Genomic DNA, 17,559 nt, shown 5'->3' with positions numbered 1-17,559 from the left:
TTTCTCCAATTTTCTGACGTTTTCAATAGCTTGCCTTAAAAAATCAGAAGGTAAATCAATGTTATGACAGAAATCCGCTTTTGGCATTTTCTCAGCGAGAAACAGTCATTTTGTACCTGAAACACTGTAAGTGGTTTGGTTAGTCCAATAATGAAATGAGTCTCTCAAATCAACTACATAGACGCCTTTCTCCAATTTTCTAACGTTTTCAATAGCTTGCCTTAAAAAATCAGAAGGTAAATCAATGTTCTGACAGAAATCCGCTTTTTGGCATTTTCTCAGCGAGAAACAGTAATTTTGTACCTGAAACACTGTAAGTGGTTTTGTGAGTCCAATAATGAAATGAGTCTCTCAAATCAACTACATAGACTCCTTTCTCCAATTTTCTGACGTTTTCAATAGCTTGCCTTAAAAAATCAGAAGGTAAAACAATGTTATTACAGAAATCCGCTTTTTGGCATTTTCTCAGCAAGAAACAGTCATTTTGTACCTGAAACCCTGTAAGTGGTTTGGTGAGTCCAATAATGAAATGAGTCCCTCAAATCAACTACATAGACTCCTTTCTCCAATTTTCTGACGTTTTCAATAGCTTGCCTTAAAAAACTCAGAAGGTAAATCAATGTTATGACAGAAATCCGCTTTTTGGCATTTTCTCAGTGAGAAACCGTCATTTTGTACCTGAAATCCGCTTTTTGGCAGTTCACCAAACCACTTACAGTGTTTCAGGTACAAAATGACTGTTTCTCGCTGAGAAACTGCCAAAAAGCGGATTTCTGTCATAACATTGATTTACCTTCTGATTTTTTAAGGCAAGCTATTGAAAAACGTTAGAAAATTGGAGAAAGGAGTCTATGTGTTAAGGATTCTGTCCTTGGACCCAAGCGCACGACACCAGACAGGTTCAAGGTTAGCCCAAAAAAAAGGCGTAGTTTATTCTCACAAACAAAAAACACTGCCTCCTTAAATGGCAGGGGAAAGAAAACTCGCTGTACGAATACAGGAAAAAAGTCCTCAACAAAAATCCACAAAGTAATCCAAGAGAAAAGTCCTCAGCACAATCCACAAAGAATCCAGAAAACCCTGATACAGGAGTGACAAGACGAACTCACAAGGGTTTGCCAGCAGTTCTGATCCTTATATGAGCTTCCAGTAATGACCTGATGCACTACAGCTGCGCTCCCGTGGCTCAGCTGCGCCACCGGGCTCGTCGCCGGGCGCGCAGATCTCTGGCTCTGCGCTGCGCAGACTCTGCTTCTGCAGTGCACTCAGGCCGAGGGGAAACCCCAGCTGGCCGAGACATAACAGTACCCCTCCCTCCAAGGGAGCCACCTGGCGACTTGCCAGGCTTCTCGGGATGGGTCCGATAAAAGTCGGTCAGAAGACCGGGGTCCCTGATGAGATGTCGGGACACCCAGCACCGTTCCTCTGGACCATAACCCACCCAGTCCACCAGAAACTGGTACCCCCGCCCCCGTCGTCGAACGTCCATCACACGGTGGACCCTCCATTCCGGGTGGCCATCCACGATCATGGGTGGAGGCGGATCCGGGGCAGGGGGCATCAGGGGACTCCGTGAGACAGGTTTGACCTGCGACACATGAAAGACAGGGTGGATGTTTAGGGAAGCCGGCAGTCTCAGCCTCACGGCTGCAGGACCGAGCACTTTCGTGACCTCGTAGGGTCCCACGAACCGCGGCCCCAGCTTCTTGCCAGCCGACGGTAGGGGAAGGTCCTTGGCAGAAAGCCACACTTTCTGCCCCGGGCGGTACGTCGGTGCAGGGTTCCGGCGACGGTTGGCCCCCCGCCTGCCGCTCTCCGTTGTTTGAAGCAAGGCAGTCCTGGTGGACCCCCAGACACGACGACACCTCTCCAGATGCGCCTGCACCGACGGGACTGCCACCTCCGTCTGTTGCGCCGGAAACAATGGCGGCTGGTACCCCAGCGATGCCTCGAAGGGGGAAAGACCTGTCGCTGAGCTGACCAGGGAGTTGAGGGAGTACTCGACCCACGGGAGAAATCGACTCCAGGAAGCAGGGTTCTTTGCAGCCACACAGCGGAGTGCTGTCTCCACACTCTGGTTCATTCTCTCCGTCTGTCCGTTAGTCTGAGGGTGATAGCCAGAAGAGAGACTGATCGAGGCACCCAACCCCTTGAGGAAAGCCCGCCATACCTGGGACGTGAACTGGGGTCCTCGGTCCGAGACCACATCCTGGGGAAGACCATGGAGCCGGAACACCTGGCTCGTGAGGAGATCCGCCATCTCTGCCGCCGAGGGGAGTTTGGGGAGGGCCACGAGGTGCACCCCCTTACTGAAACGATCAACAACAGTTAGGATCACTGTCATCCCCTGGGAGACCGGTAGTCCAGACACGAAGTCCAAGGCAATGTGGGACCAGGGACGGCTCGGAACAGGAAGTGGCTGTAGTAGGCCGGCCGGTGCCTGGTGAGAAGCCTTGCTGCGGGCACAAACAGGACAGGCCAAAACAAAGTCCCTCACTTCCCTCCTCATCCCAGGCCACCAGAACCGTCGAGCCAGAAAGGTGAACGTGCGGTGGACCCCAGGGTGACAGGCAAACTGACTAGAGTGACCCCAATCCAGTACTCTGGACCTAACTGATTCCGGAACGAACAACCTCCGCGGCGGCACACCACTAGGGGCCGGGTTAGAGTGCAGCGCCCTCCTGACCACTGTCTCGATGCCCCAGGCCACCCTGCCCACCACTCGGGCCCCGGGAAGGATAGGTGCCGACTCCTCGGTGGACGGTCCCCCCCCTTGATGCAGCCGGGACAGGGCATCCGCTTTGCAATTACGGGAGCCGGGACGATAGGTGAGGGTGAAGTCGAACCGACTGAGGAAGCCGACCCAACGAGCCTGTCGCCCATTAAGGCGCCTGGCTGCCCGAATGAACGTGAGGTTCCTATGGTCAGTCCAAACGATAAACGGCTGCCCCGCCCCCTCAAGCCAATGGCGCCACTCCTCCAGAGCAGCCACCACAGGCAGCAGCTCACGATTCCCGATGTCATAGTTCTCCTCCGCGGGAAGAAAACGCTGTGAGAAGAACGCACAGGGGTGCACTTTCTGATCCCTCTCCGATCGTTGGGAGAGGACCGCCCCCAGCCCGGTGTCCGAGGCGTCCACCTCCACGATAAACTGCCTCCCGGGGTCTGGATGGAGCAGAACAGGGGCACTGGTGAACCTCTCCTTGAGGGACTGGAAGGCGGCGTCAGCAGCCGAAGACCAGACGAAGGGTTGGGAGGGGGAAGTCAACCTGGTGAGGGGTTCCGCCACAACACTATAGTTCCTTATGAACCTCCGGTAAAAGTTTGCAAACCCGAGGAAACTCTGCAACCCCTTCCGTGACCCGGGAACCGGCCAATCGACCACCGCCTGAACCTTGCGGGGGTCGGCTCGAGTTTGACCCCCCTCCACTATCAACCCCAGGTAGTTGACAGAGGCAGAGTGGAACTGGCACTTCTCCGCCTTAACATAGAGTCGGTTCAAGAGGAGACGCTTGAGTACCCGGCGGACATGCTGGACATGCTCCTCGAGGGTCTTAGAGAAGACCAAGATGTCATCGAGGTACACCACCACGAATTCATCCAGCATGTCACGGAGCACGTCGTTGATAAGCGCCTGAAACACCCCCGGGGCATTGGTAAGACCGAATGGCATTACTCGGTACTCGTAGTGACCCCGCGGTGTCTTGAACGCAGTCTTCCACTCGTCCCCCTCCCTGATCCGCACCAGGTGGTAGGCGCTCCGTAGATCCAGCTTAGAAAAGACGGTAGCCCGTTTCCCCCTCCGTCTGGGGGCTCCGGCGGCGCCGGGGGCGCCCTTGGAGGTACGGTGGGGCCCTTGCCCGGCTCGGGGGGCCGGCCCCCGTCTACTGGACGGCCGGTGGGGGGACGCGGGTGTCTTATCAGGGCCGGCTTTGCTGGTCCTGCTTCCTGGCTTCGGCCTCCGCTCCCCCTCTTGCCCCCCCTACACGATTCATACGCACATAGGCGAAAGGCGGGGGGTCCGGGTCGTGGGGGGCACTGTCCCGCGGGGCCTGGCACTCCCCGCCTCACGGTTTTAACAGCAAAATAGACACTGCACATTCAACACTTAATAAATACATTTGACAAGGACACGTAGTTCGGGAGGGGGGGGGGGGTCTGTGTCAATCGATACTTGGCCCTCCCTCCTCCCTGTTTTTATGGCATTAATCACATGCACTCAACACAAGGGGCGGGAGGGGGTCCCACATCACCCGCGTTCCCTCACCGGCCTGGGCCTGGGACGGGTGGGTCGGGTTACCCGGGCCTGGCGGGGCCCGCCGTGCAGCCTGGGGTGCCTTCTGGCGGTGCTGGATCCCCCCGGGGAGGGGGAAACGGTGCGTGATTGTATGTCTGTGTCGGTGAGAATGCGGTATGGAAGGGTCCTGCCATGGAGGATTTGAGCCTCCATTGGCAGGACATCAAAAACTTAATAATTTATCAATATTATATTATACAAAGATGGTTATTATTATTATTATTATTATTAGTATTATTATTAGTATTATTATTAGTATTATTATTATTATTATTATGTATAGTATATTATATTATTATTAGTATAGGTATCGGATAGGTGAATGGATGAATGAATGGGATGCCTGGGTCTGGGGCCCTCCGTTGTCGGGCCTGCGCGGGTGTCGCCTTGTTGGGGGGTTCCCTCTCTCCGGGCCCGTCTCCGGTTCCCCCCGCTGCCTCTACGGCGGGGCGCCCCTCTGGTCTTGGAGGGCCACTTTCGTGGGGGACGGGTGCGCCTGCCCGCGTCGGCGGCCGGGGCGGCTCTGTCTCTCCGGGCAGGCTGGCCCCCTGCCGGGTGGGGGTCGTTGGCCTGAAGGGTGAGGGCCTCCTGGCCGCGTGTCCGGCCCGGACCGGGTGGCCGGGGATTGCCTGGGTCGCGGTCCGCCGCCGCGGGATCCCTGGCTGCTTCTTTCCGCGCCGTGGGGGCCCCGCCCGCGGGCCCCCTCGGCCGCCGCCGGGTGGGGGGGGGGGGCCTCGCAGGCGGTGGGTTGCCTCCCTCCTACTTCTCCCCTCTGTGGGGTTGCCGGTGGCCTGGGTTCCGGGCTCTTCCTTGTCGGCCTCTGGTCTCACGGGTGGCGGGGTTGCTCCCCCCCCTCCCCCACTATAGATACACTTCAGGTGGAGCTTTGTTTGGTTTATTACACACACACACACACACACACACACACACACACACACACACACACACACACACACACACACACACACATATAGTAATTTAGTCACATGCATACACACACACACACACACACACACACACACACACACACACATGCATGATCATATACATACACACACACACACATAGACATACACACTGGCTTGTTCACCTGCATGCTGGCTCTCTAGTTTTTGGGTTTAGGTAGCGGTAGCGATAGCTTAGCTCAGACTGCGATCAGATCTCAAGATTTAGGTCGATTGCTGTTCGTGTTTTGGATGGCTCCGTGCCGGTTTCGTGCTTTGTTTGTGTTTTTTTTGTTGCAGATTTCCAGTGCTTGACGTGTGTCTCCGTGTGTTCCTGCTTCCTGGATTGGCAGTGGATGTCGTAAAAAAAAAAAAAAAAAAAAAAAAGAAAAGACGGTAGCCTGGGTCAGGGGCTCAAGGGTGGAACTCATGAGGGGAAGGGGGTATTTATTCTTTACCGTGATGTCATTGAGTTGACGGTAGTCGATGCAGGGACGGAGGCCCCCATCCTTCTTCTTTACGAAGAAGAAACCCGCTGCCACCGGGGAGGACGAAGGCCGGACAAGCCCAGCTGCCAGTGACTCTGAAATATACTCCTCCATGGCGGCCTTCTCCGGAATGGACAAACTGTAAAGCCGGCTACTGGGAAGGGGGGCGCCAGGCCGGAGGTCGATCGCGCAATCGTAAGGCCTATGCGGAGGAAGACTCTGGACTTACTAAATACCTCCCCCAGATCCCAGTACTCTCGGGGGACAGAGGCAAGATCCGGGGAGGTGACGCTGGGGATCGACCGGGGTAACGAGCCAGGAGCCGCCTGGAGACAACGAGCGTGGCAAGAAGCACCCCACTCCAGGATGGTTCCTGAGGACCATGCCACATGCGGCTCATGTTGCATGAGCCACGGGTACCCGAGAATCACCGGAGCCGACGGGGATGGAATAAGGAAAAACTGACGGGTCTCGACGTGGTTACCCACCACCGTGAGGGAGATGGGACGGGTGCACTGGGTGATACGGGCCAGACGACGGTCGTCCAGAGCGAAGGCCTCCACGGGTTCCCCCAGAGCCTCCAGCGGAACCTTAGCCTGGGCGGCGAACTCCTCATCTAAAAAACAGTCATCCGCCCCTGAATCGAGGAGAGCCCCCACCGTAATCCTCTGACCCCCCCAGGCCAGGGTGACGCTAACCCGTCGGTTGGGTGGTAACGGACTGCGGGAACACGAAAGGTGACTCACTAGGATCTCCCGGGGTCCTGGTGAGCCTAATCTTTTGGCCGCACGGGGCAGTTACTAATGCGATGTCCCTTCTGGCCGCAATAGAGGCAGAGCCCTGCCCTAAATCGGGCCTCCCGTTCGGCCGGACTAACGCGCGTGCGCCCTAGCTGCATGGGTTCCTCCTCATTCGCAATCTGCGGCGTGGAGGACCGGAAGGGACCCGATGGCGCGTTATACGGGACAACAGAATCCCTCTCCCGTGTGCTAGGGACCTGGGTCTCACGAAGGAACCCCCGAACTCGCTCCCGCCTTCGCTCCCTGAGACCTCCGTCAACACGGATGGCCAGGCTGATGAGGTCGTCGAGGCAGCTGGGCTCCTCCCGTGTAGCCAGCTGCTCTCTCACTGCGTCGTTCAGTCCCCTACGGAAGGTTGCCCGAAGTGATGGATCGTTCCACCCGCTTTCTGCAGCGGCAAACCGGAACTCCACCGAATAGTCCGCCACCGTGCCAGTACCCTGTCGAACACGAACCAACCGGTCGCCGGGGTCCTGACCCCTGGACGGGTGGTGGAAGACTTTCCGGAGCTCAGCCACGAACTCGCGGTACGAGTGACGGAAACTGGCCCCCATGGACCAGGAAGCGGCGGCCCACTGGGCTGCCCGCCCGGTGAGCAGGTTAGTGACGTAGGCCACTCGAGCAGCGTCCGAGGTGAATCGGCTAGGTTGGTGAGTGAACACTAACTCACACTGCATGATGAACCTGGAACAGGTCTCGAAATCACCCCCAAATGGTTGTGGGCTGGCAAGGCAGGGTTCCTGGGGTAGCGGATCGGGCATAGCAGGGCGCGGAACCTCGAGAGGTGGGTTGACGGCCCCAGCAGGTGCAGGTTGGTTCGGCGGCCGGGTGGTGAGGCTCGCCGTTAACACCTGCAGCTGTTGTAATATTGCCGTCTGCTGCTGGGTCAGGCTATCCACCGAAGCCTGCAAAGGTTGGACCTGGGCGTGGAGGTTCTGCACGGCCACAGCGGCCGCCTCCAGCTGGTGAGTGTGGCTATTCGTTAACCGGAGCTGCTTATCTAAAGCAGCCTGCAAAGAACCATGATCTGGGCCGGCTGGGTCCATCTTGGTGAGTTCGTACTGTTAAGGATTCTGTCCTTGGACCCAAGCGCACGACACCAGACAGGTTCAAGGTTAGCCCAAAAAAAAGGAGTAGTTTATTCTCACAAACAAAAAACACTGCCTCCTTAAATGGCAGGGGAAAGAAAACTCGCTGTACGAATACAGGAAAAAAGTCCTCAACAAAAATCCACAAAGTAATCCAAGAGAAAAGTCCTCAGCACAATCCACAAAGAATCCAGAAAACCCTGATCACATACAGGAGTGACAAGACGAACTCACAAGGGTTTGCCAGCAGTTCTGATCCTTATATGAGCTTCCAGTAATGACCTGATGCACTACAGCTGCGCTCCCGTGGCTCAGCTGCGCCACCGGGCTCGTCGCCGGGCGCGCAGATCTCTGGCTCTGCGCTGCGCAGACTCTGCTTCTGCAGTGCGATCAGGCCGAGGGGAAACCCCAGCTGGCCGAGACATAACACTATGTAGTTGATTTGAGAGACTCATTTCATTATTGGACTCACCAAACCACTTACAGTGTTTCAGGTACAAAATGACTGTTTCTCGCTGAGAAAATGCAAAAAAGCGGATTTCTGTCATAACATTGATTTACCTTCTGATTTTTTAAGGCAAGCTATTGAAAACGTCAGAAAATTGGAGAAAGGAGTCTATGTAGTTGATTTGAGGGACTCATTTCATTATTGGACTCACCAAACCACTTACAGTGTTTCAGGTACAAAATGACCGTTTCTCGCTGAGAAAATGCCAAAAAGCGGATTTCTGTCATAACATTGATTTACCTTCTGATTTTTTAAGGCAAGCTATTGAAAACGTTAGAAAATTGGAGAAAGGAGTCTATGTAGTTGATTTGAGAGCCTCATTTCATTATTGGACTAACCAAACCACTTACAGTGTTTCAGGTACAAAATGACTGTTTCTCGCTGAGAAATTGCCAAATAGCGGATTTCTGTCATAACATTGATTTACCTTCTGATTTTTTAAGGCAAGCTATTGAAAACGTCAGAAAATTGGAGAAAGGAGTCTATGTTGTTGATTTGAGAGACTCATTTCATTATTGGACTCACCAAACCACTTACAGTGTTTCAGGTACAAAATGACTGTTTCTCGCTGAGAAAATGCCAAAAAGCGGATTTCTGTCATAACATTGATTTACCTTCTGATTTTTTAAGGCAAGCTATTGAAAACGTTAGAAAATTGGAGAAAGGTGTCTATGTAGTTGATTTGAGCGACTCATTTCATTATTGGACTCACCAAACCACTTACAGTGTTTCAGGTACAAAATGACCGTTTCTCGCTGAGAAAATGCCAAAAAGCGGATTTCTGTCATAACATTGATTTACCTTCTGATTTTTTAAGGCAAGCTATTGAAAACGTTAGAAAATTGGAGAAAGGTGTCTATGTAGTTGATTTGAGCGACTCATTTCATTATTGGACTCACCAAACCACTTACAGTGTTTCAGGTACAAAATGACTGTTTCTCGCTGAGAAAATGCCAAAAAGCGGATTTCTGTCATAACATTGATTTACCTTCTGATTTTTTAAGGCAAGCTATTGAAAACGTCAGAAAATTGGAGAAGAGAGTCTATGTAGTTTGATTTGAGAGACTCATTTCATTATTGGACTCACCAAACCACTTACAGTGTTTCAGGTACAAAATGACTGTTTCTCGCTGAGAAAATGCCCAAAAGCGGATTTCTGTCATAACATTGATTTACCTTCTGATTTTTTAAGGCAAGCTATTGAAAACGTCAGAAAATTGGAGAAGAGAGTCTATGTAGTTTGATTTGAGAGACTCATTTCATTATTGGACTCACCAAACCACTTACAGTGTTTCAGGTACAAAATGACTGTTTCTCGCTGAGAAAATGCCCAAAAGCGGATTTCTGTCATAACATTGATTTACCTTCTGATTTTTTAAGGCAAGCTATTGAAAACGTCAGAGAATTGGAGAAAGGAGTCTATGTAGTTGATTTGAGGGACTCATTTCATTATTGGACTCACCAAACCACTTACAGTGTTTCAGGTACAAAATGACTGTTTCTCGCTGAGAAAATGCCAAAAAGCGGATTTCTGTAATAACATTGTTTTACCTTCTGATTTTTTAAGGCCAGCTATTGAAAACGTCAGAAAATTGGAGAAAGGAGTCTATGTAGTTGATTTGAGGGACTCATTTCATTATTGGACTCACCAAACCACTTACAGTGTTTCAGGTACAAAATGACCGTTTCTCGCTGAGAAAATGCCAAAAAGCGGATTTCTGTAATAACATTGTTTTACCTTCTGATTTTTTAAGGCCAGCTATTGAAAACTTCAGAAAATTGGAGAAAGGAGTCTATGTAGTTGATTTGAGGGATTCATTTCATTATTGGACTCACCAAACCACTTACAGTGTTTCAGGTACAAAATGACCGTTTCTCGCTGAGAAAATGCCAAAAAACGGATTTCTGTAATAACATTGTTTTACCTTCTGATTTTTCAAGGCAAGCTATTGAAAACGTCAGAAAATTGGAGAAAGGAGTCTATGTAGTTGATTTGAGAGACTCATTTCATTATTGGACTCACCAAACCACTTACAGTGTTTCAGGTACAAAATGACTGTTTCTCGCTGAGGAATTGCCAAAAAGCGGATTTCTGTCATAACATTGATTTACCTTCTGATTTTTTAAGGCAAGCTATTGAAAACGTTAGAAAATTGGAGAAAGGAGTCTATGTAGTTGATTTGAGAGACTCATTTCATTATTGGACTCACCAAACCACTTACAGTGTTTCAGGTTCAAAATGACTGTTTCTCGCTGAGAAACTGCCAAAAAGCGGATTTCTGTAATAACATTGTTTCAAGTGTCTGAGAGAGCTTAGCAAGGGGCCTCGCATTGACCATTACTTCCTTAGAGGTAGGGCAAATCAGTCGAGTGAAGCCCAGTGGCAGGATATTCACCACAGTACACAGGGTATCAGAACCCCAGACGAAGCTCAATCAAGCACAGATCTATTTATGAACATCAGCCCAGAGCCCATCCAGCCACAGACAGCAGTAGAGCGGAGGCTGACTGGACGAAAACCTCAAATCTTGTGACCTAAATCCTGTCAGAAAAAGGAGTGGGAAACCACAGACACAGACCTCGTCCACCTTTTAGAAGGTCTGAAAGGGGGTGTGGAGAAAAAACTGGACAAGATCGGAGAGACCATTTATAGCTATGGAGCAGAGAGATTTGGTGTGAAACGTGAGAACTTGCAGACACAGAAGGAACCATCTGCTCATCTCAAGTCCAGGAGACAACAAGAGATTCAGAGACTCGTGAAAGAAAGGAGGTGCCTGAGGAAACAATGGAAGAAGGCCACGGAAGTGGAAAGGAAAGGCCTTGGGGCACTACAGGGCGACATCAAGCAGCGTCTGGCAGCACTGCGAAGAGCAGAATGCCTGAGAAGGCAACATAAGAAGAGAGAGCGAACGAGGACTGCCTTCTACAGACATCCCTATAAATTTGTTAAGGACCTCTTTGTCAGGGAGAAATCTGGGACCCTCAAAGTACCCATAAGAGAACTGGAAGAACATCTTCGGAAGACCTACTCCGACAAACAGAGGCATGTGCCAGCCAGCATTCCGGAGGATATGCCACCCATCCAACCACCTGAGCACCAGATGGAAACAAGGCCCCCCACATGGAGCGAAGTTGAGAGCACAGTAAAACGGGCAAGAACAGCTTCAGCCCCGGGGCCCAACGGCATTCCATACAGGGTGTATAAGAACACGCCAGGCGTCTTGAAATACCTCTGGAAGCTTATGAAAGTGGCATGGGAAAAAGGAATGATACCAAAGGCATGGCGACGGGCAGGAGGGATTCTGATTCCCAAAGAGAAGAATTCCTCAACCATCGAGCAGTTTCGCCAGATCAGCCTTCTCAATGTGGAAGGAAAGATTTTCTTCAGTGTCGTGGCCCGTAGGCTCTCAGCATTCCTGCTGGCGAACAACTTTGTTGACACCTCAGTGCAAAAGGCAGGGATAATTGGGTTCTCAGGTTGCTTGGAACACACAAATGTCATCTGGCACCAAGTACAGACGGCCAAGAAGGAGAAGAAAGACCTGCATGTGGTGTTTTTAGATCTTGCCAATGCCTTCGGGTCAGTGCCTCATGAGATCTTGTGGACAGCGTTCAACTTCTTTCAAGTGCCAGAGGGCATCACAAGTCTAGTCAAAGCCTACTTCCAGGATCTTCAATTCTGTGTTACAGCACAGGATAGTACAACTGCCTGGCAGCACCTTGAGATAGGCATTATGGCGGGCTGCACCATCTCGCCACTGGTGTTTACAATGGCAATGGAGCTACTTATTCGTGCATCACGATGGGTGGTTGGAGGAGAACGATTGAGAGCGGGCTCCGTCTTCCCCCAATCAGGGCGTACATGGACGACATGACGACAATAACAACAACGGTCGCATGTACCAAACGTCTGCTGGAGAAACTCCGGGGAAACATCAAATGGGCACGAATGGAGATTAAACCCAGCAAATCCCGTAGCATCTCCATTGTCAAAGGTAAGCTCACCAATGCAAGGTTCTATGTGGACGACCAGCCAATCCCAACAGTTCTGGAGAAGCCTATCAAAAGCCTTGGCCGATGGTATAGCGCAGAACTTAAAGACTCTGAGCAGGTGGAACAACTCAGGCAGGATACAATCAGCGGCCTCAAGCAGATTAACAACACTGCTCTCCCTGGAAAATTGAAGCTATGGTGCTTTAAGTTTGGGCTGCTACCTCGCCTCATGTGGCCAATTTCCATCTATGAGGTCACCTTATCTCATGTCAATCGGCTTGAGAGACTGGTGAATGCCCAAGTGAGGAAGTGGCTTGGAATGCCGAGATGCCTTTCCAGCATAGGCCTGTATGGCAATGGAGCGCTCTCCCTTCCAATCTCAAGCCTGGTGGAGGAGTACAAATGTGCCAAAACAAGGGTGGAAATGACTCTTACAGAATCCCGGGACCCATGCGTCAGAGATGCGGCTCCAAACCTGGCAACAGGGATGAAATGGAAACCATCTGCAGCAGTAGCAGTGGCAAAGACCACCCTCAGACACCGGGATATAGTGGGACGAGTCCAACATGGCAGAGGGGGTCTTGGCCTGGAAGCAACAACACCCGCTTGGCAAAAGGCTACTCCGTCTGAACGGCGACACATGGTGGTTGAGGAGGTGCGCAACCAGGAGGAGGCAGCCAGGTGTGCCAAGGCAGTCTCCCAAGCCCAGCAAGGACGCTGGATGAGGTGGGAGGGTGTGGAGAGGAGGAAAATCACGTGGAATGAGATGTGGAGCATGGAGGCTAATAGGCTCAGCTTCATCATCAGAGCCACTTATGATGTCCTGCCCTCTCCAACCAACCTACATCTCTGGTATGGAGAGGACCCAGCCTGCCTGCAGTGTGCAGCCCCAGCAACCCTCAAACACATCCTGGTGGGTTGCAAGACCAGCCTGACTCAAGGAAGATACACCTGGCGCCATAACCAAGTGTTGAAGGGCTTGGCTGCCGAACTTGAGGACAAGAGGGTCACCATCAACGCCATGCCTTTCAAAACCCAGACCACCCTCCCACGGAAGACAACATTCGTCCGACAAGGGGAGAAACGGAGAACCAAGCCATCACCTCCAAACTCAGGCCCACTGGACACAGCCCGGGATTGGGAAATGCGGGTAGACCTCAGCCAGAGGCTCACTTTCCCGCCAGAAATCGCAGCAACCAACCTGCACCCAGATTTGGTCCTCTGGTCCAAGTCCTGCCGGCGTGTCTTCATTGTGGAGCTGACTGTCCCGTGGGAGGATAACATCGACGAAGCATTCGAAAGAAAAAGGCTGCGTTATGCTAACCTAGCAGCTGATGCTGAGGCGCGGGGATGGAACGTAAAGGTGTGGCCAGTGGAGGTTGGCTGCCGAGGCTTTGTAGCCAGGTCCACCACACGGCTCCTGAAGGAAGTTGGGATCAGAGGACAGGCCCAGCGGAAGGCAATAAAAGAACTTGCCAAAGCAGCCGAACGGAGCAGTCACTGGCTGTGGCTGAAACGGAGGGATGCAACATGGGCTGTTTGATGACCAAGGGGTGCCACCATATGACACACACCCAGGTCTGATCAGCCTGTGGCAGGCCAACCTTGGAAGAGGGTGTATTGTGTTAAGAGGCCGAAACACCTGATGAAGACAAGGCACACAACTGATGACGTGTAGATTTGGTGGTGCCCCGCGATCCTGTCCAAACTCCACCCCACAGTCATGTCCGATAGGAGTTATCGTGCTGATATATTTTAGGGATATTAACAGCTAGTCCTATTAAGAATCCTACCTTCTGATTTTTTAAGGCAAGCTATTGAAAACGTCAGAAAATTGGAGAAAGGAGTCTATGTAGTTGATTTGAGGGACTCATTTCATTATTGGACTCACCAAACCACTTACAGTGTTTCAGGTACAAAATGACCGTTTCACGCTGAGAAAATGCCAAAAAGCGGATTTCTGTCATAACATTGATTTACCTTCTGATTTTTTAAGACAAGCTATTGAAAACGTTAGAAAATTGGAGAAAGGTGTCTATGTAGTTGATTTGAGCGACTCATTTCATTATTGGACTCACCAAACCACTTACAGTGTTTCAGGTACAAAATGACTGTTTCTCGCTGAGAAAATGCCAAAAAGCGGATTTCTGTCATAACATTGATTTACCTTCTGATTTTTCAAGGCAAGCTATTGAAAACGTCAGAAAATTGGAGAAAGGAGTCTATGTAGTTGATTTGAGAGACTCATTTCATTATTGGACTCACCAAATCACTTACAGTGTTTCAGGTACAAAATGACTGTTTCTCGCTGAGAAAATGCCAAAAAGCGGATTTCTGTCATAACATTGATTTACCTTCTGATTTTTCAAGGCAAGCTATTGAAAACGTCAGAAAATTGGAGAAAGGAGTCTATGTAGTTGATTTGAGAGACTCATTTCATTATTGGACTCACCAAATCACTTACAGTGTTTCAGGTACAAAATGACTGTTTCTCGCTGAGAAAATGCCAAAAAGCGGATTTCTGTCATAACATTGATTTACCTTCTGATTTTTTAAGGCAAGCTATTGAAAACGTTAGAAAATTGGAGAAAGGTGTCTATGTAGTTTGATTTGAGAGACTCATTTCATTATTGGACTCACCAAACCACTTACAGTGTTTCAGGTACAAAATGACTGTTTCTCGCTGAGAAAATGCCAAAAAGCGGATTTCTGTCATAACATTGATTTACCTTCTGATTTTTCAAGGCAAGCTATTGAAAACGTCAGAAAATTGGAGAAAGGAGTCTATATAGTTGATTTGAGCGACTCATTTCATTATTGGACTCACCAAACCACTTACAGTGTTTCAGGTACAAAATGACTGTTTCTCGCTGAGAAAATGCCAAAAAGCGGATTTCTGTCATAACATTGATTTACCTTCTGATTTTTCAAGGCAAGCTATTGAGAACGTCAGAAAATTGGAGAAAGGAGTCTATATAGTTGATTTGAGCGACTCATTTCATTATTGGACTCACCAAACCACTTACAGTGTTTCAGGTACAAAATGACTGTTTCTCGCTGAGAAAATGCCAAAAAGCGGATTTCTGTCATAACATTGATTTACCTTCTGATTTTTTAAGGCAAGCTATTGAAAACGTTAGAAAATTGGAGAAAGGTGTCTATGTATTTGATTTGAGAGACTCATTTCATTATTGGACTCACCAAACCACTTACAGTGTTTCAGGTACAAAATGACCGTTTCTCGCTGAGAAAATGCCAAAAAGCGGATTTCTGTCATAACATTGATTTACCTTCTGATTTTTTAAGACAAGCTATTGAAAACGTTAGAAAATTGGAGAAAGGTGTCTATGTAGTTGATTTGAGCGACTCATTTCATTATTGGACTCACCAAACCACTTACAGTGTTTCAGGTACAAAATGACTGTTTCTCGCTGAGAAAATGCCAAAAAGCGGATTTCTGTCATAACATTGATTTACCTTCTGATTTTTCAAGGCAAGCTATTGAAAACGTCAGAAAATTGGAGAAAGGAGTCTATGTAGTTGATTTGAGAGACTCATTTCATTATTGGACTCACCAAATCACTTACAGTGTTTCAGGTACAAAATGACTGTTTCTCGCTGAGAAAATGCCAAAAAGCGGATTTCTGTCATAACATTGATTTACCTTCTGATTTTTCAAGGCAAGCTATTGAAAACGTCAGAAAATTGGAGAAAGGAGTCTATGTAGTTGATTTGAGAGACTCATTTCATTATTGGACTCACCAAATCACTTACAGTGTTTCAGGTACAAAATGACTGTTTCTCGCTGAGAAAATGCCAAAAAGCGGATTTCTGTCATAACATTGATTTACCTTCTGATTTTTTAAGGCAAGCTATTGAAAACGTTAGAAAATTGGAGAAAGGTGTCTATGTAGTTTGATTTGAGAGACTCATTTCATTATTGGACTCACCAAACCACTTACAGTGTTTCAGGTACAAAATGACTGTTTCTCGCTGAGAAAATGCCAAAAAGCGGATTTCTGTCATAACATTGATTTACCTTCTGATTTTTCAAGGCAAGCTATTGAGAACGTCAGAAAATTGGAGAAAGGAGTCTATATAGTTGATTTGAGCGACTCATTTCATTATTGGACTCACCAAACCACTTACAGTGTTTCAGGTACAAAATGACTGTTTCTCGCTGAGAAAATGCCAAAAAGCGGATTTCTGTCATAACATTGATTTACCTTCTGATTTTTCAAGGCAAGCTATTGAGAACGTCAGAAAATTGGAGAAAGGAGTCTAAATAGTTGATTTGAGCGACTCATTTCATTATTGGACTCACCAAACCACTTACAGTGTTTCAGGTACAAAATGACTGTTTCTCGCTGAGAAAATGCCAAAAAGCGGATTTCTGTCATAACATTGATTTACCTTCTGATTTTTTAAGGCAAGCTATTGAAAACGTTAGAAAATTGGAGAAAGGTGTCTATGTATTTGATTTGAGAGACTCATTTCATTATTGGACTCACCAAACCACTTACAGTGTTTCAGGTACAAAATGACTGTTTCTCGCTGAGAAAATGCCAAAAAGCGGATTTCTGTCATAACATTGATTTACCTTCTGATTTTTTAAGGCAAGCTATTGAAAACGTCAGAAAATTGGAGAAAGGAGTCTAAGTAGTTGATTTGAGAGACTCATTTCATTATTGGACTCACCAAACCACTTACAGTGTTTCAGGTACAAAATGACTGTTTCTCGCTGAGAAACTGCCAAAAAGCGGATTTCTGTCATAACATTGATTTACCTTCTGATTTTTTAAGGCAAGCTATTGAAAACGTCAGAAAATTGGAGAAAAGAGTCTATGTAGTTTGATTTGAGAGACTCATTTCATTATTGGACTCACCAAACCACTTACAGTGTTTCAGGTACAAAATGACCGTTTCTCGCTGAGAAAATGCCAAAAAGCGGATTTCTGTAATAACATTGTTTTACCTTCTGATTTTTTAAGGCAAGCTATTGAAAACGTTAGAAAATTGGAAAAAGGAGTCTATGTAGTTGATTTGAGAGACTCATTTCATTATTGGACTCACCAAACCACTTACAGTGTTTCAGGTACAAAATGACTGTTTCTCGCTGAGAAAATGCAAAAAAGCGGATTTCTGTCATAACATTGATTTACCTTCTGATTTTTTAAGGCAAGCTATTGAAAACGTCAGAAAATTGGAGAAAGGAGTCTATGTAGTTGATTTGAGGGACTCATTTCATTATTGGACTCACCAAACCACTTACAGTGTTTCAGGTACAAAATGACCGTTTCTCGCTGAGAAAATGCCAAAAAACGGATTTCTGTAATAACATTGTTTTACCTTCTGATTTTTTAAGGCAAGCTATCGAAAACGTTAGAAAATTGGAAAAAGGAGTCTATGTAGTTGATTTGAGAGACTCATTTCATTATTGG

This window comes from Cololabis saira, unplaced genomic scaffold (assembly GCF_033807715.1).
Source record: "Cololabis saira isolate AMF1-May2022 unplaced genomic scaffold, fColSai1.1 scf105, whole genome shotgun sequence".
NCBI classification, from domain to species: domain Eukaryota; kingdom Metazoa; phylum Chordata; class Actinopteri; order Beloniformes; family Belonidae; genus Cololabis; species Cololabis saira.
Note: the sequence above shows the minus strand (reverse complement) of the source record.